Below are 26,802 nucleotides of genomic sequence, written 5' to 3'. Positions count from 1 at the left end.
AGAAAAACTTTTTAAAGAAACTGCACTGAGGTAAATCTAAGCTACTATGTAAATTAAAACTTTTTTGTGTTTAGTTTTTCAAATACTTTAAGTAATTAAAATAAATTAAATGTGCTATATTTGTGCCTAAAGAAGACTTTTCTAACACTGGTTACATAAATGTGAGGATAAAAGGATGATTTATCCCATGTGCAGAGATAATCCACTGTCTTATTCCCAGGTGTGCTCTTGACAGAGCCTAAAACATTTAGCTCTTGGTCTAGACTTTGGGAAAAAATATAGAGGTATAGATAGACAAGAAGTGGAATTTAAAAATAAGACAAATAAAAGATGTGTTTAAGAAGAAAATAGAACAACTGAAATTTATTATGTTTATATGATACAATCAGTATTATCAGGAATCTATGGATTCTCCTTGAACAATCAATGGGGTCCATGTACTCCAAGAACTTTAATATAAATTGTGAGTATGCATTTTTGGGGAGTTGAAAAACAAATTATACTTTCCACCATATTTTCAGAGGACCTGTAACTTAAAAAGGCTGAGAAGAACATAACACTTGGTCAACAGGGTATCAGAAAACAAGTACCATAAATATGAAAGACAGTTAAATTGGTATTTCTCCTGTCCTTATCTTTAATTATACTTGATATTTTTCATTCTAATATTAAATATCATATAACTTAGAGCTAAACAGCTGAAATGTGTAAGGATAATTTAGTGAGGACTCAAGAAAGAGCTCTTAGAATGAGTAAAAAGTAAGAAAACAACATTTATCAGAAGTGATAAACAAAAAGTAAGGTTTAATTAAGTGGGAAAAATATACTACTGATTTTATATGCAGAAAACTTTAATACAAAGATACAAAGTACATGTTATTCCTCCCTAGTGAGTTTTGCTTTGCTTGGTAGCAATCATCGATTTTTATTGAAAATTTACCCAGTGCCTTACAGAGTTCTATGCATATACTGAGAACTCACAACCAACCAATGAAGGAAGGAAAATTTTTCCTTCGTTTTTCAGATGAGAGCACACTAAGTCATGTTGGTGGATCAAGAAGAACTTCCAAGATGATATATCATTGGCATTGCATTTTAAAAAATAATCTGATAGGTTTTAAGAGTGATGTGGAGTTCAAGATGGAAGAAGAATAGAGAAATGGAAGAAACTTCTCATGGGAGAGATTGTCAAACATAGGAAGATATTGATGAGGAAGCTTTGAAATTTTGCCTTCTAAAAACCTGCAGTAAAAGCATGATTTTCAGTCTTGATGAAGTTTTTCATGAAGTCTGGGGAATGGATAACATATTTTGTTTTTTTGTCCAAGTTTCCTTCAACTCTGATTCTTCAAATGCTAACATTTAAATCTCCATTAGGAAAATTAACATTTAGAATTTACAAGTAGGTCAATAATTGTAAACTTTCTTAAGAAGTTTATTTCTTGTTTTTTCAAGAATGTTCAACAACTCTTTGAGGAAAATGAAACATGGAAAGAAAATACATCAAAAGGAAAAACTTTAAGGGGAGGAAATGGTAACACTGCTTTCCTGCAAGATAGCAACAACCCCCTTTAAAATATGAAATAACAAACCAAAACAGAATGTGAAATAATCCCATGCATAGATCTGAGGATTTATTAAAAGTATAAGACTAAGAGGTGAGCATTTAGTGCAGCAGTTAAGATGCAGCTTGGGACACATGGATCCCATATTAGAGTGCCTGGTTTGGCTTCTTGTTCCTCCACTTCAGATCCAGCTTGTTCATACATACCCTTGGAGGCAGCTGAAGACTACTTAAGTACTTGGGTTTCTGCTACTCACAGGAGAGAACCAGATTAACTTCCTGGCCCAGTCCTGGTTGTTGTGAACCTTTGGGGTAGAGAACCAGAGGATGAGAGATATTCATTCTCTCTCTCTTTATTTCTCTCTCTCTTTCTATCTCTCCTCTGCTCTCTCTCTCATCCTGACTTTCAAATAAACAAAATAAAATAAATTTATCACAAGGAATCCAGCCAATCCACTTTTGGGTATACTCCCCAAGAAATTATAAGCATGAACACACACAATTACACCCATAGCAGTAGTATTCACAATAACCAAAAAGTAGAAGCAACCCAAGTGTCCACTGATCGGTAAATAAACAAAATATGATAGGTACACACAATGGAATGTCATGCAGCCTTAAACAGGAAAGAAATTCTAACACGTGAAATAACACTGAGGAAGCTTGTATGCATTATGTTAAGTATACATCAGTTCTATATGAGAAAAGAAGTTTTGGAGATGGTGATGGTGGTTGTGCAACAATGTGAATGTACTTAATGCCACAGAACAGTATACTTAAAATGATCCAAAAGGTAATTTTATATCATGTATGTTTTATCTATGCCTAGTGATACAAATGCATGTACTATGTATTATACAAATATGTGCACTACATATAATTAAAATTTTTATATCAAAATAAACATTTTAATTTTATTTTCCATGAGCTTGTTGAAATATCTTCACATTTATGAAATAAGCATCTAATATATACAATTATATGTTATATAAAGACAACAGAGAGTACATTATTCGGTAATTTTTACTATTCAGCTGAAGCAGATTTTCTCCAGTATTTAAATACATGCACACAATTAAATTCCATTCTGATTAAGACTGGGTTAAAAATCATACATTTGTAAAACATAGCTGTTAATATATTTATGTATGTATGAACAACATAAATACTTTGCATGAAATTCCCAAATGCTATATAACTTGATTTAAATATACTGAATGCATTATATGACTACTGTTATGCATTTCTTGATTATTTTTTGAGTAGAATCAACTTAGAATTTCATTATACAAATTGGAAATGCTGTTTGACATGGTTGATGACTAGTGGCTTACGTGGTAGGAAAATATTTTACTAGGAACTCTTGACTAGTAGGAAGGCCAATAAGATGTATTATCAACACTTTAAAATGGTGCCACATTCACAGAATGCACAGTTTAATAGATGGCTAACTATTTGACAAATCTTATTTTAAAAAAATTAAATACACTGGAATGTCTCTATAATGTTTTCCAGGGATCTGGGAATTTTTTCTTTTGGTGATACATGATCCTCTTTGGGCCCTCAGCCAACCCTTTAAAAAATGAATATTAACTGCAGGAAAATGTTAAATGGAGTCATCTTGTGATGAATTTCTCAATCCAGTGTTTATTTTAAAGAGTTTAACCTAATATACAATACAGTAAAATTTTGCTTTTCCCCTACATAATGTATTTAAAAATTTAGTCCCTTAGAAAACATTATCAATGAGTTATAATGAATAACAAATCCATATATACTTAGAGGTAGAATTTTTTCAAGACAGTTTATTTTTTCATAGCTGTCCTGGATGGATATTTTAAACTTAAATGGATTCCATTTCTTCTAAAATAAAGCATCTTTAGAGGAGAAATTTTAAAGGAAACAGATGAAATTTCATTACCATGCATGTGGTCACACCTTGTCAGAATTTAGGTCCTAAATTTCACTGTGATATTGATATTCACACACATTTAAAGTGACATTATTTGGCAAAAGAACAAGTATCTAGCTTGAGTTAGTGGTGCACATGGTGATGACTAACCACGTACTACAAGGTTAAAACTATTTCTAAAATCACTTGTTAATGTGATAAGACCAGGCTCATGTTTTCCCTAACCTCATTTTCAATTGCCCTTTTTGTTCAGCCAATAGGTGAGTAAATGTTTGTGACTGACAGATGTATTCTTTACTGAAATGAAAAGGACATGAGAGTGAGGTATTAACTGGAACAGTTTGACTCACACCTTCGTGAACATGAGTTCCTTATTTTACAATTGAGTAGTGTTTTTTGTACCCGGTTTGACTCTACATAAAGGATTCGATCTATGTGACGTGACTAACTGGATTAATCCTTAAGAATATATTTTTTTTAAAAAAAATTCTGTTCTAGAGACTAATTTATTACATATAGAATTATCTATGAGTGGTTCTTCCTTCTGCCCATTACACCCTCTCTCATCACTTCACACAGAAAAAAATCTGCAATGCTAAATAGCTTCCATCAAGTGCTTAGTCTTAACCTTTCTTTTTATTCTCACTCTTCAATGGTGTTCCCACAGTTGACAAGTCTTCTGGGTGGGACTTAGTACGTGTTTAACATCTTCCATTTCTTAAGTTTTTATGAATTAATATTATCAGCAACTGCCAAAAGTTATTTAAGATAATTTTGGTTCTATTTGAGCACCAAAAAAATTAAAGCTTGCCATGCTGTGTTCATGTTGTTATGCAATATACTCAACTGTATCTTCTGTCCTTGAGCTTTTTTTCTCCTGCTTTCTGTCCTTCCAATGCAGAGCAAACTCTGAAATCTTCATTCACTTTTCTGCCTCTCAGGAACTATTCTTGGAACCTTACCCTGTGCATGCAGAATCCAGTTTATGGCCAAGGAGGGAATGAGACCCACTTGCAAACTTATCCCTCTCATCTGATTAGCTGCCTCAACATTGGGAACCTGGTTGACCTTGCTAAAATCAGATAAATGATTCCTTAGCTGCATGAGATCTCAATATTCTATTTGTGCTCCATCTTCATAAAATCAATTCAGAAAAGTGCCGAAGCAAGAGTTAAGCTCATCTCATATATTTTCCTGCTAGTGTGTCTGGGAGAGCTGTGGAAGATGGCCCAAGTATTTGAGCCCCTGCACCTACCTGGGTGACCGGAAGAAGCTCCTGGCTTTGGCCTAGCCTATCCCTGGCCATTGAGGCCATTTGGGGACTGAATCAGATGATGGAAGCTAACTCTTTCTCTCTCTCTCTCTTTTTTTCTTTGTATTTCTGCCTTTCAAATAAATAAATAAATCTTTTTAGGAATTGATCATTATTTACAACCTGTTGTCCCAAACCACGAAAGTCTCCATCACAAATTTTATCCATGCTTACAGTGGTTAACAGGCAAAAACCAATTTTCTTAGCAATTACTGTATCATGATCAGAATTGGAAATCCTATAGAATTATTTTTTTATTTTAAAATCATAAGTAAAACACTGCAAAATTTACCCTTTTAAAATGTATAATTCAGTAGTTTTTAGAATAGTTACAAAATCATGCAACCATCACCATTACCTAATTCTAAGGTATTTCTGCATTCAAGAAACAAAAGAAAACAACAACAAAAAAACCAAACACATTAATAGTCACTTCCTGTTACTGTGCCCCCTTAACCTCTGGAAACCACTAATATACTTTCTCTCTATATTGATTTGCCTATGTTAGAAAATTTTTATAGATGGAACTACACAATATATGGTCCCTTGTAACTGGCTTTTTGCATTTAGCAGAAAGTCTTTAAGATTCATCCACGTAAAACAATCTATTGGTATTTCATTATTTGCTATTGCTCAATGTTATTCTTTTGTGTGGATACAGCACATTCTTTATCGATCAGTTTAAGTTAGTCTCACATTTTGATTATTAGGAATAATGCTGGTATGAAAACTCATGTACAAATTCTGTGTGGACCTAAGTTTTCATTTATATTGAATATATGCTTAGTAATGCATTGCCAGATGACATGGTAATCCTGGGTTTAAATTTTTGAATAACAATCAGACTGTTTTCCAAAGAAGCTGCACCATTTTATCTCCACTCTGCGGAGTATGAGGGTTCCAATTTTTCCATATTCTCATTAACACTAGTTATTCACTGTCTTTTTGGTTATAGTAATACTAAGGGTTAGTTAGGTACAAATAGTCTGGTTTTTTTTTGTTTGTTTGTTTGTTTTTTTGGTGGTGGTGGGGGGACAGGGAGAGTGGACAGTGAGAGAGAGACAGAGAGAAAGATCTTCCTTTGCCGTTGGTTCACCCTCCAATGGCTGCCGCGGCTGGCGCGCTGTAGCCAGCACACCGCGCTGATCCAATGGCAGCAGCCAGGTGCTTCTCCTGGTCTCCCATGGGGTACAGGGCCCAAGCACTTGGCCATCCTCCACTAAACTCCCTGGCCACAGCAGAGAGCTGGCCTGGAAGAGGGGCAACCGGGACAGAATCCGGCGCCCCGACCGGGACTAGAACCTGATGTGCCGGCGCCGCAAGGCGGAGGATTAGCCTAATGAGCCACAGCACCAGCCCAAATAGTCTGTTATAGCATTTTCCTGATGGCATCTTTTTCTGTGTTTCTGCTTGTATATTTTTTATTTTTTAGAATTGTTTATTCAGATGCTTGCACATTTTTGATTTATTTTCCTTTGCATTATTGAATTGTGATATGTTTATATATTATATTCATTGTGTACTTTTTTGGTGATGTCTTTTGAAGAACACAAGTTTTTGATTTGGACTATGTCTAGTTTATCTTTTGTTGTTGTTGTTATTCATGCTTTTGATGTCATATATAAGAAGCCATGGTACATGCATTATCTTAAAAATTTACCGTTCTTTCTAAGAATTTTATAGCTTTAGCTCTTGTATTCATACCTTCCATCCATTTGTGTTAATTTTTGTGGATGGTGTAGGTTATTAAGAGTACAATTTCATTCTCTGCATGAGTCATATATCTTTCCCAATATCTTTTGTTGAAAATATTCTTTTCCCTGCTGAAACATCTTGGTACCTTTGTTAGAAATCAACTAACTGGAGCCGGAGCTGTGGCACAGAGCATTAAGACACGCTTGCAGCCAGTTTAAGTCCTGGCTGTTCAACTTCCAATCCAGCTCCCTGCTAATGTGCCTGGGAAAGCAACAGAGAAAGAACCAAGTCCTTGGGTTCCTACATCCACATGGGAGACCCAGGAGAAGCTTCTGCCTGGCCCAGCCCTCGCCTTTGAGGCCATTTGGGGAGTGAACCAGTAAATGGAAGATACATCTCTCTCTCTCCCTCTCTCTCCTCATAGCTTTGCCTTTCAAATAAAATAAATAAATCTTTTACAAAATCATCTAACTATAAATGTAAAGGTTTATTTCTAGACTCCTATTATCCTGTTCGATTTTGGATGCATCCTGGATCCAGTATGTCACTGTCTTGATAAGTGTAGCTTCAAAGCAAGTCTTTGTATCAGGAAGTGGAAGTCCAACCCTATTCTTTCCCAAGACTGTTTTGGCTAATTTGGATCAGTTTCATTTCCATATGTACTGTGGCGTTAGCTCGATGACATCTGCAAAAATAATGTTACATTTTCAAGGGATTATTCTGAATCTGTAGATCAATTTTGGGAGTCTTGCTGTCTTTTTTTTAGATTTATATATTTATTTATTTGAAAGTCATAGTTACAAAGAAGGAAAAAAAGAGACAGAGTAGAGAGAGAGAGAGAGAGAGAGAGAGAGATCTTCAACCTGGTGGTTCACTCCCCAGAGGCCACAATGGCTGGGGCTGGGCCAGGCTGAAACCAGGAACTAGAAATTTCATCTGGGTCTCCCACATGGGTGGCAGAGGCCAAGCACTTGGACCATCTTCAACTGCTTTTCCCAGACGATTAACAGGGAGCTGGATCACAAGTGGAGCAGCCAGGATGCAAATCATTTTCCTTATGGGATGCTGGTGTCAGGTGGCGTCTTTACTGCTATGCCACAACACAGGTCCCAAGTATTGCAACTTAATATTATTAAGCTTTTCAATCCATGCATGGCTTCCTGTTTATTTAGATCTTTAATTTGTTTCAACAGTGTTATACTTTTTAGTTTATAAACTTTGTGCATTCTTATTTGTATGGTATTATAAATAGAATTGCTTCCTTAATTGTATTTTCAGTGTGTTCCATACTACGGTATTAATATACTTGGCTTTGCATATTGATCTTGTAACCTTGCTGAAGTTGGTTAGCTCTAATAGTTTTTTTTTTTTGAGACTTCTTAGGAGTTCCTTTCTTTCCTGGTTTCTCTCCCTGCTGTTCTCCTCTTAAACTCTATTACCTATAAAATGAATTTGTTTTAGATTTTCAAAAGTACAGTATGATTGAGCATAATTTTTTGCATATTTTATATTTGCCAATTCCTTGATTGGAATATATTTGAAACTCCAGATTCAATATTTATGGTGTTTTTGTCATTTACCAACATACGCAGTTCTCAGTGCAGTGAAAATTTTGTCAGTTGGGGTCAGCACTGTGGCATAGCAAGAAGCAGCCACCTGTGATGCAGCATCCCATATGGGCACCAGTTCAAGTACTGGCTGCTCCACTTCTGATCCAGCTCCCTGCTAATGCAGCTGAGAAAGCAGTGGAAGATGGTCCAGGTGCTTGGGCTCCTGCAATCACATGGGAGACCTGGTGGGAGCTCCTGGCTCCTGGTTGAGGATCAGCCCAGCTCTTGCTGTTGTGGCCATATGGGGAGTGAACCAGAGAATGGAAGATCCATCTCTCTCCCTCTCTTTGTAAATCTGTTTTTTGAATAAATAAATAAACCTTTTTAAAAAATTATGTTAGCAGAAGTGCACATTCCCATCTGAGGTTGAAGGTGATATTCTGCCCTTTGACTTCAGTTCTTCTATAGCGAAAAAGCATCCTTTTTGTGATCTTCTTGCATTTCTGTGGTACTTTTTTTTTTTTTTGGTGATTTTAGCATGGTCCCAAGCATGGTATTTAAATGCTGACTAATGTTCCTAAGAGCAAGCAGGTTGTAGTGTGCCTTACACAGAAAACATCTGTGTTAGATAAGCTTAATTTAGGTGTAAGTTATAATGCTGATTCAACTATATATTAAATAATGCATTACTAAACAGAAGCATACATAAAACAAGGTTATGTATTGTTCATTTGATGAAAATATTGTGTCCAGAAATTTGCAGGAGCCTAACCCTGTTCTCCATATTTCTGCTAGGAGCAATGATCCAGTATTTGCTACTTCAAGTCCAGAGAGACTTTTAGAAAATAACCATTGTGAATAACAAGAATTCTCTGTAAGTAAAATGATAATAGCAACAATATGAAATTAGCTAAAATTTTCTTAGTGTCAACTATCTGCCAGGCACTCTGTAAATCACTTATAAGCATCAGCTTCCTTAATTCCTATTATTTTATTTAATTTGAAAGGCAAGCCGGCGCCGTGGCTCAATAGGCTAATCCTCCACCTTGCGGCGCCGGCACACCGGGTTCTAGTCCTGGTCGGGGCACCTGATTCTGTCCCGGTTGCCCCTCTTCCAGGCCAGCTCTCTGCTATGGCCAGGGAGTGCAGTGGAGGATGGCCCAGGTGCTTGGGCCCTGCACCCCATGGGAGACCAGGAAAAGCACCTGGATCCTGGCTCCTGCCATCGGATCAGCGCGGTGCGCCGGCTGCAGCGGCGGCCATTGGAGGGTGAACCAACGGCAAAGGAAGACCTTTCCCTCTCTGTCTCTCTCTCTCACTGTCCACTCTGCCTGTCAAAAATAAAAAATTAAAAAAAAAATTTGAAAGGCAGGTATCATTGACTCCATATTTTAGATGAAATAGCCAAAGCTCCGTGTGAGGCTGGGATTTTTCTCCTTGGTGCACTACATTCAGAGCCTTGCTTATTAAGAATATTTCTTGAGTGAAGATATCTTTAATGTTGCAGCCTATTCTGTTTGAACTTATGGATAAGTTCTTTAATATATTCCTTAGTTATTTTTGTTTTGCTCCTAAGTAATAATAATAATGATTTATAATTTATTATAACTATTTCTGATCCATTCTAACCATGTTCATGTTTAGAATTTTTACCCTCAGTTTGTACCATTTTAGAAATCTGGAATTTCTATTTAGAATATGTGAGGAATAGCTCTTTCAAGGAACAATGATTATTAAGTACATGATTGAGCTCCCAGTGACTCTGAAAGTGATGGATTTCGGCCGGCGCTGTGGCTCACTTGGCTAATTCTCCGCCTGTGGCGCCGGCACCCCAGGTGCTAGTCCTGGTTGGGGCGCCAGGTACTAGCCTCGGTTGCTCTTCTTCCAGTCCAGCTCTCTGCTCTGGCCTGGGAGGGCAGTGGAGGATGGCCCAAGTGCTTGGGTCCCTGCACCCACAAGGGAGACCAGGAGGAAGCACTGGGCTCCTGGCTTTGGATCTACGCAGCACGCCGGCCGCAGACACCGGCCATAGTGGCCATTAGGAGAGTGAACCAACAGAAGGAAGACCTTTCTGCCATTCTATGAGTCTGCTGTGTATCCCGCTTCCCATATTGGATCGTTCTCTCCTTCTTAATTCTTATTTATTTATTTATTTATTTATTGACAGACAGAGTTAGAGAGAGAGAGGAACAGAGAGAAAGGTCTTCCTTCCATTGGTTCACCCCCAAATGGCTGCCACGGTTGATACACTGCGCCGATCTGAAGCCAGGAGCCGCGCGCTTCCTCCTGGTCTCCCATGCCCATGCGGGTGCAGGGCCCAAGCACTTGGGCCATCCTCCACTGCCTTCCCAGGCCACAGCAGAGAGCTAGACTGTAAGAGGAGCAACTGGGATAGAACCGGTGCCCCAACCAGGACTAGCACCTGGGGTGCTGGCGCCGCAGGCGGAGGATTAGCCTAGTGAGCCGCGGCGCCAGCCATTTCCTTCTTAATTCTATCAGTCAATATTAGCAGACACTAGTCTTGTTTGTGTGATCCCTTTGACTCCTAGACCTATCATTATGATCAATTGTGAACTGAAACTGATCACTTGGACTAGTGAGATGGCATTGGTACATGCCACCTTGATGGGATTGAATTGGGATCCCCTGTCAGGTTCCTAACTCTACCGTTTGGGGCAAGTCAGACTGAGCATGTCCCAAACTGTACATCTCCTCGCTCTTATTCCCACTCTTATATTTAACAGAGCTCACTTTTCAGTTAAATTTAAACACCTAAGAATAATTGTGTGTTAATTACAGAGTATTAAGTAGGACAAAAAAAAATACTAAAAGGGATAAAGTATTAAGGCATTCGGATCTGGCTGAAGAGCCCATGAGAGTATTTTAGGCATGGAAAGCCAAGATACTCTGGCAAAGAAAAAAAAACACACCTAAATGAAAGATCTCTGCGAGTGAGATCCCAGTGGAAAGAACGGGCCATCAAAGAAGGAGGTACCTTTCTCTGAAGGGAGGAGAGAACTTCCACTTTGACTATGACCTTGTCTAAATAAGATTGTAGTCAGCGAACTCAAAAGGCTTCCATAGCCTTGGCAACTCATGACAAGAGCCTAGGGTGATTACTGACGCCATAAACAAGAGTATCAATTTGCTAAGTCAACAACAGGAGTCACTGTGCACTTACTCCTCATGTAGGATCTTTGTCCTTAATGTGTTGTACAATGTGAATTAACGTTATAACTAGTACTCAAACAGCAGTTTACACTTTGTGTTTCTGTGTGGGTGCAAACTGTTGAAATCTTTACTTAATATATGCTAAATTGATCTTCTGTATATAAAGATAATTGAAAATGAATCTTGATGGAATGGGAGAGGGAGCGGGAGATGGGAGGGATGCAGGTGGGAGGGAAGTTATGGGGGGAAAAGCCATTGTAATCCATAAACTGTACTTTGGAAATTTATATTTATGATATAAAAGCTAAAAAAAAGAAAAAGAAAAAAAAGGAAGATCTTTCTCTCTGACTCTCTCACTGCCTAACTCTGCCTGTCAAAAAGTAAGAAAAAAAAGTGATGGATTTCCTCAAAAGGCATTTTTATCATCTATAAAGTAGAACTTTAAGGTCCTTAAAAATTCTGTAATTATTTTAAAAAAGCAAACAACTTTCTTATTAGTTTTCAGAAGAGGGAGAGTCATCTAAGTTATTGTTGATTTTAATAACTTTTAAAATATTTTTATCTAACAGAGAAACAGAGAGAGAGATCATCCACTCACTGGGTCACTCCTCAAATGCCTACAATGGTTGGGGTGGAGATAGGCTGGGGCTGAAGCAGGAGCCAGGAATACAGTCCAGGTCTCCCATGTAGGTAGAAGGGACTCAAGTACTTTATTCAGCATCTACTGCCTCCCAGGGACTATCCTGGCCGAAAACTGGAATCAGTAATTCTTGCTGGGTATCAAACCTGGGTCCTCCTGGACAGGGCAGAAATGTCTTAACTGCTAGGTTACCTATCTGCTTCTCATAACTTTTTATAATGTTCCAAACATTTAAAACACTGCCCTAATGATGAACAAATTATTTTAAAGCTATTGATGACGAAAACATGAAAGTTAAGTAACTCTCAAGATGCTGGCTACAGACATAAACTAAGTTGTCTTCATCAGCCTAGATTTAGATAGTGTTATTCCCCTTAAGCATTAATGTCACAACACATAAAACAAATTGTTATTAGTTAGAATTACAGCGCTTGATCAACTCAGTATTTATGGATTAGATATAAGCCCTCAGTGATTTATAATGCACAGGGTGGGGTTACATGGGGAGGAGTATTATGAGTATCTTCAAAAGGAGAGTGCTTGCTGAACAATGAAAAATAGAACTAAAAAAAGCACATAATTTAAAAGCATAATTTCTAATTCACTTTGAATTCTTTCCCAGAGTTCTGTTGATTGCAATTGCTCACACCCATACCGAGTTTCCTATGGAGTTCAGGAAACAAGAGATCTAGGAAGATTGCTTCTAGGACTCACGGCAAGGTCCACTCAGGAAAAGTGGGCCAACCTTTCCTAATAATTAGGAGGTCCTCAAGTAAACATCAATTAATGGAGCTTCTTTTCTTAAATTCAAAACAGTCTGTTGACTGAAGCATATATATTTCTGTCTCAAACTATGAGAAGCCAGTTGTCTGCAAAAAGTGGAAAATTTGACTGTAAGAAGGAGAAACAAAGAAATCACAGTATTAAAATCCTACGGAGATTAGGCAACATTTTCGTTGAAAGACAAAAGTAAAGTCTTTGATGCCAAGAGGAACCAATCACTCAGGGAGAAAAGAAGTTGAATAGCTCTAGTTAACTTGACTTTGCAGATTTTGGTTCGAGGCCATCTCTGCTATCCTGGTCTGAAAGAAAGAAAGGAATCCACTGATGCTGAAAACTGCTGTGGGAACTGTGGTCTATGTCACAGTCCAAGAGAGCAACAGGTTCCAGAAAAATGAGATGAAAACAGTGAATCCTCTACCACATATTCTGCCTGTAAAAACAGACAAAATAGGCACCATTAAGAGTGCCATTACAAGGTATCAATATTTGCATAGTAACACTGTGAAAAGTATAGGGAGAATTAAGTACCTTGTACCTATATTAGAAACACATTCAGGGGCCAGTGCTGTGGTGCAGTAGGTTAATCCTCCGCCTGAGGCTCTGGCATCCCATATGGGTGCTGGTTCTTGTCCTGGCTGCCCCTCTTCCAGTCCAGCTCTCTGCTACGGCCTGGGAAAGCAGTGGAGGATGGCCCAAGTCCTTGGGCCCCTGCACCTACATGGGAGACCAGGAGGAAGCACCTGGCTCCTGGCTTCAGATCGGCGCAGCTTGGCCGTCGTGGCCTTTTGGGGAGTGAACCAACAGAAGGAAGACCTTTCTCTCTGTCTCTCCCTCTCACTGTAACTCTAGTTCTCAAATAAAATAAATAACAAAATCTTTAAAAAAAAAAGAAACATATTCAGTGGAATTTAAAGTCCAGTATTATTCTATATAACTTATTTCTTGGTTCTCTGCTATATATATTTTTAACTCATCAAAAGGATTCCCAAAGAAGACACTGTATTTAGGGTGTATGACATTTCTTTTATATAATAGTTTATAATGTATGAGTCAGTTGGAATTTCTTTTTTTTTTTTTTTTTAGGATTTATTTATTTACTTGAAAGTATGAGTTACAACATAAAGAGAGAGAGAGAGAGAGAGAGACAGAGAAACAGAGGGAGAGAGATGCCTTCCATCCACTGGTTCACTCCCCAGTTGGCCACAATGGCTAGAGCTGTGCTGATCCAAAGCCAGGAGCCAGGAGCTTCTTCCAGGTCTCTAGGTGCAAGGGCCCAAGGACTTGAGCCATCCTCTACTGCTTTCCCAAGCCATAGCAGAGAGCTAGATCAGAAGTGGAGTAGCCAGAACACAAACCAGAGCCCATATTGGATGCTGGCATAGCAGGCGGCAGCATTAACCACTATGCCACCATACCAGCCCCAACATCAATTGTAATTTCAAATGTTTTGAGGCATTTATGCTTAATACTATTTCTAATAGTTCATGGTTGCATAGATTTGAAGAGAAGTACTTAATAGTGGCATATGACAGGGATACATCAAGTATTTATGAAATAAATGAATGAATATGTGTAGAGAATTTTTTTCTTTTTTTTTTTTTTTTTTGGGTGTGTGTGTTTTGGACAGGCAGACTGGACAGTGAGAGAGAGAGAGACAGAGAGAAAGGTCTTCCTTTACCGTTGGTTCACCCTCCAATGGCCGCTGCGGCCGGCGTGCTGCGGCCAGCGCACCGCGCTGATCCGAAGCCAGGAGCCAGGTGCTTCTCCTGGTCTAGAATTTTTTCTTTAAATAAAACTATCTTTTGAATAATGTTAATTAATTAAAGCCCTTGGCCGGCGCCGTGGCTCAATAGGCTAATCCTCTACCTTGTGGCGCCGGCACACCGGGTTCTAGTCCCGGTCAGGGCACCTGATTCTGTCCCGGTTGCCCCTCTTCCAGTCCAGCTCTCTGCTATGGCCCGGGAGTGCAGTGGAGGATGGCCCAAGTGCTTGGGCCCTGCACCCGCATGGGAGACCAGGAGAAGCACCTGGCTCCTGGTTTCGGATCAGTGCGGTGCGCCGGCCACAGCGGCCATTGCGGGGTAAACCAACAGCAAAGGAAGACTTTTCTCTCTGTCTCTCTCTCTCACTGTCCACTCTGCCTGTCAAAAAATAAATACAATAAAAAATTAAAAAAAATAAAGCCCTTGCGATAGAATTGCAACTATATTGAGTTTCATTGTGTTTCTGTTGAACACAGTTACATAGTTGGTAGCACTTTGCTGTCCAGAGTTTCTGTAGAAGGAATGTTCTACATGGATTAAGTCCTCACTTGTTTCCCTGCCTTTATCAGTCATTCTCCTAATTTGTTAATGAAGAATTAAGAAGGAAGCACTGGATGAGACCCCAAGTCTATCAGGAAGAGTGATGTCCTATTCTATTACTATGGAGAGTTTCATTAAACTCTGTGAAAATGGGAATAATACCAAATTTATTTTCAAACAGTTCTAGTCTTGAATAAATTGTGAAAAAAGAGAAGCTATTTTTTAGATCTTACCCTCATTTTTTTCCATTTTATATCACAGCAGCTCTTTCTTGCTTCCATTGCCTGCTTGTATCTGCCCCTTCCTGGGATCCCCAAGCTGCCTCCTCAATGCACTTGAACCCTCAATACTTACAGCACTCCATCTGGACCAAATGTGAGGTTGCCCTGTTTGCAAAATTTCTTCAGATTGCCCAACATCTTCCCATGCATTCCAAACTTTCTTTTCCCAAGGCCCACCCTCTCAAGACCCCACTATCTGCTTTTCAAGGGGATTTGCTAACCAATGTGACAAAGTCAACCCCAGTAGGTAAAAACTCTGTTTAAGATTTTTTGGAAGAAGGCTTTACTTATCTTATTTTAACAATGATTCTACTGGAGAATGACATACATTCAGAAAAAATGCATTGTTCACAAATGTACAACCCAGTGAAGGTGGACACACACAGGTAACCAGCACCCAAGTTAAAAAAAAAAAAAAAAGAACATTACCTACAGTTCTAAAGCCCTTCAGGCATGGCGCTGTACACTCAAGATATAGCATTCAATAGTGTAATTGTTTATTTCCATACTTTCTGTAATTGAATAATGCATTATGTCCTCTTGTATTTGGCTTCTTTCACATAGAATTATGCTTGTGAAATTCCTCTATACCATCACATGTGTCTGTGAGGTATTCTCATTTTTGCCTATCTAATACTCCATTGTGCAGATATGACACGATTTACTGATTCATTCTAGTGTCAATTAGCATTTGGGAAGTTTGCAGTTTAAGGGTATTATGAACAGTGCCTTGGATATTCTTTTATTGTTTTGTTTTGTTTACTTATTTTGTTTTTTTTTTTTTAATGAGCATAACTTTGATTTTCTAAAGCAATTGCAAAGTTATATGGTACACATATTTTGGCTTTAATAGTTTCAGACTCACAAAAATTTTCCAAACCATTTAATTAGAAAACTGGTTTAACTGAATCCTCCCCAAACTTGACATTGTTGGTCTCCTCTTTTCAATTATACATCTAGTGCTTCTTCATTATTTTTATTTTTTGAATGTTTTTAGATTGATGACAATGGAATTGAATATCTTTTCATATGTTTATTGGTTTGGTTTGTTTTTTTTATTCTTTTTTTTAACACATTTTTTAAAAGTGCCTTTCGAAGATTTCTGTCCATTTTTCCATGTCTTTTGCCTCTCTGATTCATGGACTCTAATCGTGGGAGCATGGTGGTAGGCAAGGTAAAGGAAGCCTGGAAAAGTTATGCGGACATAGCGTTGTTTCTCTTCCTCGATTCTTTTTCCAGCCCTAGAGTGTTCTCATAGGTAACACAGAAACACAACTTATTTTTTTAAAGACTTATTTATTTATTTGAAAGTCAGAGTTACACAGAGAGAGGAGAGACAGAGAGAGAGAGAAAGAGAGTCTTCCATCTAATGGCTGCAACAGCTGGAGCTGCACTGATCCAAAGCCAGGAGCCAGGAGATTCTTCCAGGTCTCCCACGTGGCTGCAGGGGCCCAAGGCCTTGGGCCTTCTTCTACTGCTTTCCCAGGCCATACCAGAGCGCTGGATCAGAAGCGGAGCAGCGGAGTCTCAAACCAGCGCCCATATGGGATGCTGGTGCTTCAGGCCAGGGCGTTAACCCGCTGTGCCACAGTGCCAGCCCCAGAAACACAACTTCTGTCTTTAGTGATGTACACTCTTTGAATGAATACCCTACTTTTGAACTAATTTTTACTATACAAGTTATTCATTTATTATTTTTATCTTAAATTTATCAAAATAGTATTAACTTTTAGACCAAAAATAGTATTGACTTTTAGAGCTGTTGTTATTTTTTATCTTAAGACTGAGAAAAATCTGATATGACATCAAGATTTGCTGCATTGACACCAAATATCAAAGCGCTAGCAAGAAAAAAAAAAACTGTAGAGAACCAGAGCGAGTGAGGGTAGAACTGAATAAACATCCCAGCTTTGGCTGTCATGTCTCTTGCCACAGATGCCACTGTGGTAATGGTAATGCATACTTCATGAGTGGTCACAGAAACAGAAAGCACAGCCTCATCAAAAGGAACACAGAGGAACGAGTGCGCTCGTAGCCTTTGAACCTGCTTGAGGAAGGGTCCCATTGGTGTTCCTCCCAAAAGAAGGCAAGCAGCAACACAGAGTAGCAACAATGCCATGTCCTTAATGCTGTTCATTGTGTTTTCTGTTTTTTCCGAAACTTTTTACTTAGTCATAGGCCTATTCTAAGTTCCTAGGTTGGTAACTACTTCTTTTTTTTTTTTTTTTTTTTTTTTGACAGGCAGAGTGGACAGTGAGAGAGAGAGAGAGACAGAGAGAAAGGTCTTCCTTTGCCATTGGTTCACCCTCCAATGGCCACCACGGCCGGCATGCTGCGGCCGGCGCATTGCGCTGATCCGATGGCAGGAGCCAGGAGCCAGGTACTTCTCCTGGTCTCCCATGGGGTGCAGGGCCCAAGTACTTTGGGCCATCCTCCACTGCACTCCCTGGCCACAGCAGAGAGCTAGCCTGGAAGAGGGGCAACCGGGACAGAATCCGGTGCCCTGACCGGGACTAGAACCCGGTGTGCCGGCGCCGCAAGGTGGAGGATTAGCCTAGTGAGCCGCGACGCTGGCCTGGTAACTACTTCTTAATTCAATTTGTAGAATGGTTAGCCAGTTCATCTACTTGGAAAGCAGCTGCAGGAATTCTGATTAGTGATATTTTTGGTTCATGCCTGATTGAATTTAACCCAGACTCTAAGTTCATAAGTCTATGTATTTTCACATGGTTTCACAAATTCCATAGCAAATAATTACCTTTGGTTTTGGTTTTTGTCTTTGTTTTCTTTTCCCAATGGTGTGAGCCAACCAACACCCAACCATAGTGAGTCATCTCCCAGGAGGTTTTTAACAATCCATCCCCAAAATCTCAGGGACCTGGATTTGAGTCTCTGCTGTACTTCTTACTTAGCGGAGTGAATTCACCAGGAGACCTGACTTCTCTAAGCTTTCATTTCCTCATCTGTAAAATGCACCAAAAATAGTATTAACTTTTAGAGCTGTTGTTAGAATTAAGGAGATGATCTAGGTAAAACATGGAATAAAGCATACAATTAAGTTGTACTATGTTACTGCATAATTTACTATTCAACACAATATTTATCTGTGGAACTTAGCTATTATTTTGTAGTGATCCTTCTTTACCTACTTGTCCTTTAACCATTGATCTTTCTAGAATCAGAATTAGAAAAAGTGACGTTAATCTATTCATTAGACTTATATAAATCAATATATTGATTTTTGGTTATTCTAATTTTAAAGTTTATTTATTTTCATTTACTTGAAAGTAAGCACAACAGACAGAGAGAGAGAGACAGTGACAGACAGAAAGACAGAGAAATCTTCCATCCTCTGGTCATTGCCCAAATGCCTGCAATAGGCAGAATGGGAACAGAACAAAGCAAGTAATCTGGGATTCTATCCAGTTCTCTCACATGAGTGGCAGGGCTCCAAGCACTCAGACAATCATCTGCTACCTCTTGGGATGCACTAGCAGAAGTTGGATCAGAAGCAGAGCAGCTGGGACTTGAACTGGCACTCCAATAGAAGATGCAGTCATCCCAAGCAGCACGTTAACTTGTTGGGAAAACTGTGCCTCAAGTGATTTAATGTAAATAAAATGTGTTAAGTACTCATATAGAATAATCAGATGCAACATTCTATCACAAATACCCAAGATATGAATATAATCCATCAAGACTCCAAATAAAATGGACAGGGGCGAGCATTGTGGCATAACAGGTAAAGCAGCTGCCTGTGATGCTACTTCCAATATGAGCACTGGTTCGTGTCCCAGCTGCTCCACTTCCCATCCAGCTCCCTGCTAATGGCCTGGTAAAAGCCACGGAGGATGATCCTAGTATTAGGGCCCCTGCCACCCATGTGGGAGACCTGGTTAAACTTCCTGGCTCCTAGCTTCTACCTGGCTCCTCCCTAGCCATTGCAGCCATCTGGGGAGTGAAACAGCAGATGGAAAATTCTCTATCTGTCTCTCTCCCTATCTCTCTCTTTCTCTTTTTGTCTCTCTCCATCTCACTGTCTCTCCCTGAATGACTTTCAAATAAATAAATAAATGTTTAAAAAAAGAAATACAATAGATGGAGGCAGGAGGATGGGAGGATGACTCAACGTATTTTGTATCTTCATGTCTTTTTGTTCACTTTTTTCTTCTGGGGTCCTAGGCTCTTTGTTGCTTCTTCCTGATTCCAATTTATCTTCACTGTAATGCTGCTCTCAGACCTATCCCTACCAGACCCTTCAAACTCTGTGCATGTTTGTGATACTTCCTCAAAGTGTGGTCCACTTAGATGTCATGTTGGAAAAAGTCCCACTAAGTTAGTTGTAAAGGACAATGGCACTACTTGTCCAAAATATGTCCATGTGAACAAATGAGTTTTGATTTAACTCAAAAGAATCAGTGTTTAATGGTGAGGTGTTGGGGAATTCTTTTCTTTAAAGATTTATTTATTTATTTGAAAGGCAGAGTTACAGAGGCTGAGGCAGAGGCACAAAGAGAGAGGTTTTCCATTTGCTGGTTCACTACCCAAATGTCCTCAAAGGCCAGGACTGGGCCAATCCAAAGCCAGGAGCTTGTAGCTTCTTCCCTGTCTCCCACATGGATGCAGGGGCCCAAAGACTTGGACCATCTTCTACTGCTTTCCCAGGCCAGAGCAGAGAGCTGGATCAGAATTGGAGCTGCAGGGACTGCAACCCAGGCCTATACAGGATGTCGGTACTGCAGGGGACAGCTTTACCTGCTAAGCCACAGCACTGACTGGGGAATTCTTTAAAGAACTGTAGGAGAGACATTTTGAGAAAAGTAAGTTTGCTTGATAGATGAAACCTATCAACTGATTAATAATTATGCAGCCCTATGGTGTTCCTAGTCTTGATTATACATATTCACTTGTAACAAATACATCTCCACCTAGACACAATGTTTATTTGTGTGAGTTTCATTAGACTACCCCAATACTTTTTCACAACATGTAATTTTGTCCACTAATCTGAATCACTCCTTACCCTTCCCCCATCACTTGAAAGTTGTCACAAGATACCATCTGAATAACAGCCATATTCACACACTCATGATAATCTGGACCTGAAAAGTAATTATCCTGGATTAGCACAGGTCCACTGATGCTAAATTAGCAGCCAAATGCATGCACACAGTTGCTCTCTGATCCTCAGTTACTCGTCAGAGAAAACCTGAAGAAATCTGAGCAGTCCTTCTGCTATTGGTGTAATTCACTTACCATTTATAGATCTGGCCTCAGTTGGGAAACAGAGTTCTTAGTCACTAAGAAACTCATCCAACCCAGGTACATATTAGGAAACGATTAAATGCTTATTCATTGGCTAGCAAATGAGAAACTATAAAGGGGAAGGGCAGAGTGAATACTTATGCTGTTGCAGGTCATGGAGATAAATCACTGAGGTAGATACCCTTCTTCTTCATATTAGGAAATGGAGCACAGAGAGGAAAAACTGGCAACAAAGGGTGACCGAAGTGGACCTTATGTCCAGGGCTCTGGATTCCTCATGTAGTGCTTCCTTCATTACAAGGTCTGGTCCATGTAGCACAGGAAAAACACTATGGGCATAAAACAGAGTTGATGGGGGAGCTATAAAGTGTCCTCACCAATCATGAGAAAGAACTGCTTTGCCCACTGAAAGACAGACACCTTAATTACAGCTCTCTCTTCTATTCTGCGTCTGAACAATGTTTATAATAGCCTCCACCCTGTGAGGATTGTCCATTTATATATTTTCACCTTTGTATCACTAATTCTAAAAAGAATTACAAGTTCATTTGTTTTGCCTCTGGCTTACAACTGGACAATGAGATCAACCTACACGTACCATGCGGGCAGTTATTCCTGTAAGCCATCACCCGCACCTCAAATCACTCTGTTCTTCATGTAATACTACAACAAGCAAGAGATCCAGAGCAAAGGTTTCTCTATGATTCAAGTAAAGAATACAAGATGATATTATGGAATTATAGAGAACACCAAGAGCGAGAATATTGGGAGAGTTAAGAATGAAGTGATTAATGTGGTACTAATACAACATTATTCATACTGATGCAAGGGTTAGACAAGGGTTTGGAGAGCCAGCATCGTGGTACAGTGGGTTAAACTACTGCTTTTATACTAATGTACCATATTAGAGCACCCTTGCTGCTCTTTTTCTGATTCACCTTCTTGATAATGCACCTGTGAAGGCAGTGGCAGATAATTCAAGTGTTTGAACCCCTGTAACCCGTGTGGGAGACCAGGATGGAAATCTGGCGCCTGCCGTAGACATGGCTGTTGTGGCCATCTGGGGAGTGAACCAGCAGACAGAGGATCTCTCTCTCTCTCCCCTTCCCCTGGTCTCCATAACTCTACAATTCAAACAAAAAACTAAATAAATCTTTAAAGAAAACAAGGGCTTGGAAATTTGGGGCTTGTAATAGAAATAGCTTTAGGTAAAACATTGAAGTCAATCAATATAGTGCAAGCAACTTCTTTTGTTTTCTTTTATTTTGCTTAAAGTAGCAAAATAAATTTTGCTTGATGCCAGTGTGCAATAACTTAATTTAGCATTCAGCTGTCTCTGATCAGCCCAACAACTTGGAATCTACGCATCTTAACATTATGTTGCTTTTCATTTTGATTCAAGAATGTTAAAATTCTTCTATAAACCACCGTTCAACTAAATGGATTTATTGAAATCTTCTGATAGGAAGCAAGACTTAATCATTCTAACTGTTGAGAAACACGGTTTGTTGTCCTCTTGTACCTTTTAGAATGTAAGTGCCTCAGTCCCAACCCTCTATCTGTGTAAATCGGATGACTCAGAGGACCTCTCTTGTATCCATAGGGAGGCCCACTTCTTTGAATGAACACAGAAGTCCCAGTCAGACACAGTTGGAATTACCAGAGCATGTGTTCCAACTATCCCTAACCAAGATACCATTTTCCTTCATCCTATGCATCCTACTATTCTTATGACTTAAAAATTACTGTCTCAGGGGCCAGCATTGTGGTGCAGTGAGTTAAGCTGCCACTTCCAGTGCTGGCATCTCATATGGGCACCAGTTCATGTCTCAGCTCTGCTGCTCCACTTCTTATCCAGCTCCTTACAAACATACCTAGGAAACCAGTGGAAAATGGCCCAAGAACTTAGGCCCCTGCTACCTATGGGGGAGACCTAGAAAAGAATATGGACTCCAGGCTTCAGCCTGATCCAACCCCAGCCATTGTGGCCATATGGGGAGTGAACTGGCAGAGAGAGAATCTCTCTCTATCTATCTGTAACTCTCCCTTTCAAAATTTAAAGTCTTTTAAAAAATTACTATCTCAAAACTGAAAATTCCCAGAAATGCAATAGGGAGAGTTAAAATGAGCTGCATTCAAATGAGAGTGAAATTATGGGGTTGGGAAAAATGTTTTCTTGGTTTGTTTGATTAACACTTTGCCACCAAGACAAATTTTCCTTTGAAGTTTCTTATTATGGATAATTTTTAATGTAATTGGTTAAGTTATTCTTTACTTGACTATATCTTAAAAAAGAAATTTGCCACTAACTATAAAATTTTCATGTTCAGTCCAAAGTAATCCAGACTTCAAAGTGATCCAAAATGTGTATTTCCAAGTGACATCTCTCATATGCAGCTGTATTACTGACTGAGACAGACATCTGAAACCAACAATTAAAGTTACTGAATGCCAGGACTCTTCAAAGACTAAAGGTCCTTGCAATACCTGTCATAGCAACTTATACCCAAGTCTTGCTTGATACTCATTTAGTGGTACAAGAATAACAATTTTCAGAGCTAAAAGCTCAATGTTGACCAAATCAGTACATTCAAAGTAGTACATTTTAATAAGCAGCCACATTATTTATTATCAAATTGTATTCCTTAACCATCCTAGCCTCTACTCTCATTATTTAAGTGGCATCAATTACAGGATATTTCTTACATTTAAATCTTCAATAGAAGTAACAAAAAGCAAAGAATTTCATGACTATGGAGCCTTAATTAATAATATTCACTGTGTACACACACACACACAGAGAGAGAGAGAGAGAGAGAGAACCCTCTCCCTCTCCCAAGATACTACATTTCAGATTGAGGTCTAGCAAAGCAATTTTCCTGTTCCATGATCAGGAAACTCAAAACTTACACAGCCATGACTGCTCCAGAAACTCAGGCAAGGCAGGGAAACATAAGAAAGTATTGTTATCAAGCTCTAAATTAGGAATCAAGCTATTTATCTATGTAACAAATATTTATTGAGTACAGACTATATACCGGGTCCTGAGCTGGAATTAAAAGAATATGAGTTGTGGATGGTGGCAGATGCTAAGACTGGAAGGTGCACATCCTTAGGTGTGACTGCATTGAAAATCAGCATGTGCCTCCATCTAGCCCTACCCCTCCCTTTCTACTTCTTACCAGTTGACAGCCTGTTTCCTGATTCCTCCGTCGCTTGATGTTCACTCAGAAGAACAAATTATCAGGACTGCACAGAATTTATTATAGCAATTTGAAGAAACTTAATAATGAAATCATGCCATTTTTGAGTAGGACGTATTATCTATCATTTTAAACAGTTATAGTCTTGGATATTTGGTAGATTTCCAATATAACTCTTAGTTTTTTGAAAGTTTTTAAAGTGGAATCCTTAAATTTGTAATAGACTAATGAATCTTATTTCCATAATACATAAGAAAAATAACATATAAGCAACATATAAAATTACTGGTAAGATTAATGAATGTTGGACAACAAACTAATTTGGAGAAAGAAGTATATTTTTGGCTGGCGCCGCGGCTCACTAGGCTAATCCTCCGCCTTGCGGCGCCGGCACGCCAGGTTCTAGTCCCGGTCAGGGCACTCGATTCTGTCCCAGTTGCCCCTCTTCCAGGCCAGCTCTCTGCTGTGGCCAGGGAGTGCAGTGGAGGATGGCCCAAGTGCTTGGGCCCTGCACTCCATGGGAGACCAGGAGAAGCACCTGGCTCCTGCCATCGGATCAGCGTGGTGCGCTGGCTGCAGCGCACCGGCCGTGGTGGCCATTGGAGGGTGAACCAATGGCAAAGGAAGACCTTTCTCTCTGTCTCTCTCTCTCACTGTCCACTCTGCCTGTCAAAAAAAAAATTAATTAAAAAAATTTTAAAAAAATAAAAAAATTAGAAAAAAAGAAGTATATTTTTTGTTACTGGCTTTTATTTTTGGAGTTAAGTTCTTTCTGCATCAAAGGTTATATTATAAATAATAGGGTTAAAATATTCTTTTGAATAAGATACTATCAACTGGAAAGCAGAATAGTATAAATGGCGATTTTATTTATTTAAAAAATATATCTATTTATTCATTTATTTGAAAGCCCAGGTATAGAGAGAGATAGGAGAGACAAGGAGAGATCTTCCATCTGCATGTTCACTCCTCAGATGGCCACAAGAGCCAGTGCTGAGCCAGGCTGAAGCCAGGAGCTTGAAGCTTCATGCCCCTTATGAGTGGCAGGGGCCCAAACAGTTAAGCCATTTTCTGCTGCCTTTTCAAGGCCATTAGCTGGATAGGAAGTGGAGTAGCCAGGATACAAACCAGTGCCCCTATGGGATGCTGGCATTGTGGGTGATGGATTTACCCAGTATACCACACTGCCAGCCCCATAAATGGCATTTTTAAGGTTTAGTATCAAACACTACTAAATAGAAAATACACATAAAATGTTTTTGAAGATCTAGATGGAGAAATTTTCAGTTAAATATCAAATCTTTTGGATGATAATTAAGCCATTCCACCCTATAAAGTGACAAGCAAACCTACAGAATATTATAAGATTTTGTGTACCAACAGCTCTATAGAGGTGAATTATAGATTACAGAATACAAGGCACACTCAGCAGAAAGTACCACAAAGAGTACTTGGGAATGATGGCTTCTAAATTATTGATTACAACCAAAGGATGACTGTTGTAATTAAATTACTCTGTAGAAATTCACCGAAGTTCAGAAAAGACTATCAAAAAGAATTTTATTAGATTTTTGATATTGTTTAAAAATATTGGCATATTGGAGACATAAAGAAACGGTTTTCAACTTTTTGCCCAGAATTATGATTCATGAGTGATGGGAATGGAATTAAAGTTTGGGTGACCACACTCCATGAAAAATCTAATGGGATTTGGGAAGGCCCAAACAAAAGTTAAAGTTAAGGAGTTTTCAGTTCATTTCTTCATTTTATACAATTGGGGCTCTTCATTTTTCCTCACAAGTGATTCTGGAGACCTTGTTACAGTCCATGAAGTAATGAAGTCATCAAGAAGCATTTAAGAATACTAAAATGAGGGGACAGTGGTCATGAGAAGAGAAGTTTGAAGGGAAGGTGCTTGGCACAGTGATTGGGTTGTAGATGGGGTGCTTATATTTCATATTGGAATGCCTGGATTTAGTCCCAGCATCACTTCCAGTCTTGCTTCTTGCTATTGTATACTCTGGGAGGCAGCAAATGACGGTTTTAGTACTCGGATCCCTGCAACCCTTGTATCTGATTTTGGCCTGGCCCACCCAGGCTGTTGCAGGCAGTGAGAGAATAAAACAACAGATGGAGTCTCTCTCTCTCTCTCTCTCTCTCTCTCTTTCTCTCTCTCTCTCTCCTTATGAGAGAGATTGGAAACAAAGAAAAAAACTTAAAAAGGGAGTTTTTCAAAAGTGAAGATTAATTCATGTAATAATTATTATTAATGAAAACTAGAATACAAGGATCAACTTAATAGGCAGAGAAGGCTGTTCTGCTTATCAGACCATCTCAAATCTTGGGTCATATAGAAACTGTTAAAAGAAGATGGAAATCACAGACACCGATTTTAAAATTTTGAAAATATCATGTATACTTGGGGTCTGGTGCTGTGGCTCACTTGGTTAAGCTTCCGCCTGCGGCGCCAGAACCCCACATGGGCGCCAGGTTCTAGTCCTGGTTGCTCCTCTTCCAGTCCAGCTCTTTGCTGTGGCCCAGAAAGGCAGTGGAGGATGGCCCAAGTGCTTGGGCTCCTGCACCCGCATAGGAGACCAGGAAGAAGCACCTGGCTCCTGGCTTCAATTGGCGCAGCACCGGGCATGGCGGCCATTTGGGGAGTGAACCAACAGAAGGAATACCTTTCTCTCTCTCTCTCAGTGTCTGTAACTCTGCCTGTCAAATAAATAAATAAATAAATAAAATATATCATGCATACTGAGGTGAGTAATCCCTTATGAGTTTTAATTTGAAAAACATGCATCCCATTACTTTAGCAGAAATGTTATTGACATGAGAGTAACAGAGGTAATATTTAATTATTTGAGAGCTCTAAGTAAATACAGATTGAAAAAACCAACAGATAAACGATTGACTTTTATGTTATCTCAGTGGTACCAAGGTTCTAGTTCTAGACCCCATAACAAATGATGAAGTAAAACCGGGAGTTCATCCAGCTCGTTACTGTGGTTTACAGGATAGTGATGGTCATGAGAAGCTGTTTAAAGTAGGCACACACTTCAAAGTTACAATGAAACAAAAAAGAAACTGAAACAAGTTCTTATTTGTTTCGAAATGTGTATA

General features: G+C 39.2%; 1 protein-coding gene across 13 annotated transcripts in view; it reads left to right on the top strand.

Moving 5' to 3' along the window:
- The window catches only part of EYA4 (EYA transcriptional coactivator and phosphatase 4), a 341,780-nt gene that overhangs the window by 7,437 nt on the left and 307,541 nt on the right, over positions 1–26,802 (top strand). For 8 of the 13 annotated variants that reach the window (XR_016233724.1, XM_070073546.2, XM_051854317.3 and 5 more), the window contains exon 2: positions 8,829–8,907. The exons of the other annotated variants lie outside the window; for them this stretch is intronic. The gene's annotated coding sequence lies outside the window, so the exon portion shown is untranslated. The remainder of the gene's footprint in view (positions 1–8,828; positions 8,908–26,802) is intronic. 13 annotated transcript variants of the gene reach the window in all.

This window comes from Oryctolagus cuniculus, chromosome 5 (genome assembly GCF_051225735.1).
Source record: "Oryctolagus cuniculus isolate XC-2025 breed Fujian yellow rabbit chromosome 5, ASM5122573v1, whole genome shotgun sequence".
In the NCBI taxonomy this organism is placed as follows: domain Eukaryota; kingdom Metazoa; phylum Chordata; class Mammalia; order Lagomorpha; family Leporidae; genus Oryctolagus; species Oryctolagus cuniculus.
Note: the sequence above shows the minus strand (reverse complement) of the source record. Positions and strands in the feature narration are given on the sequence as shown.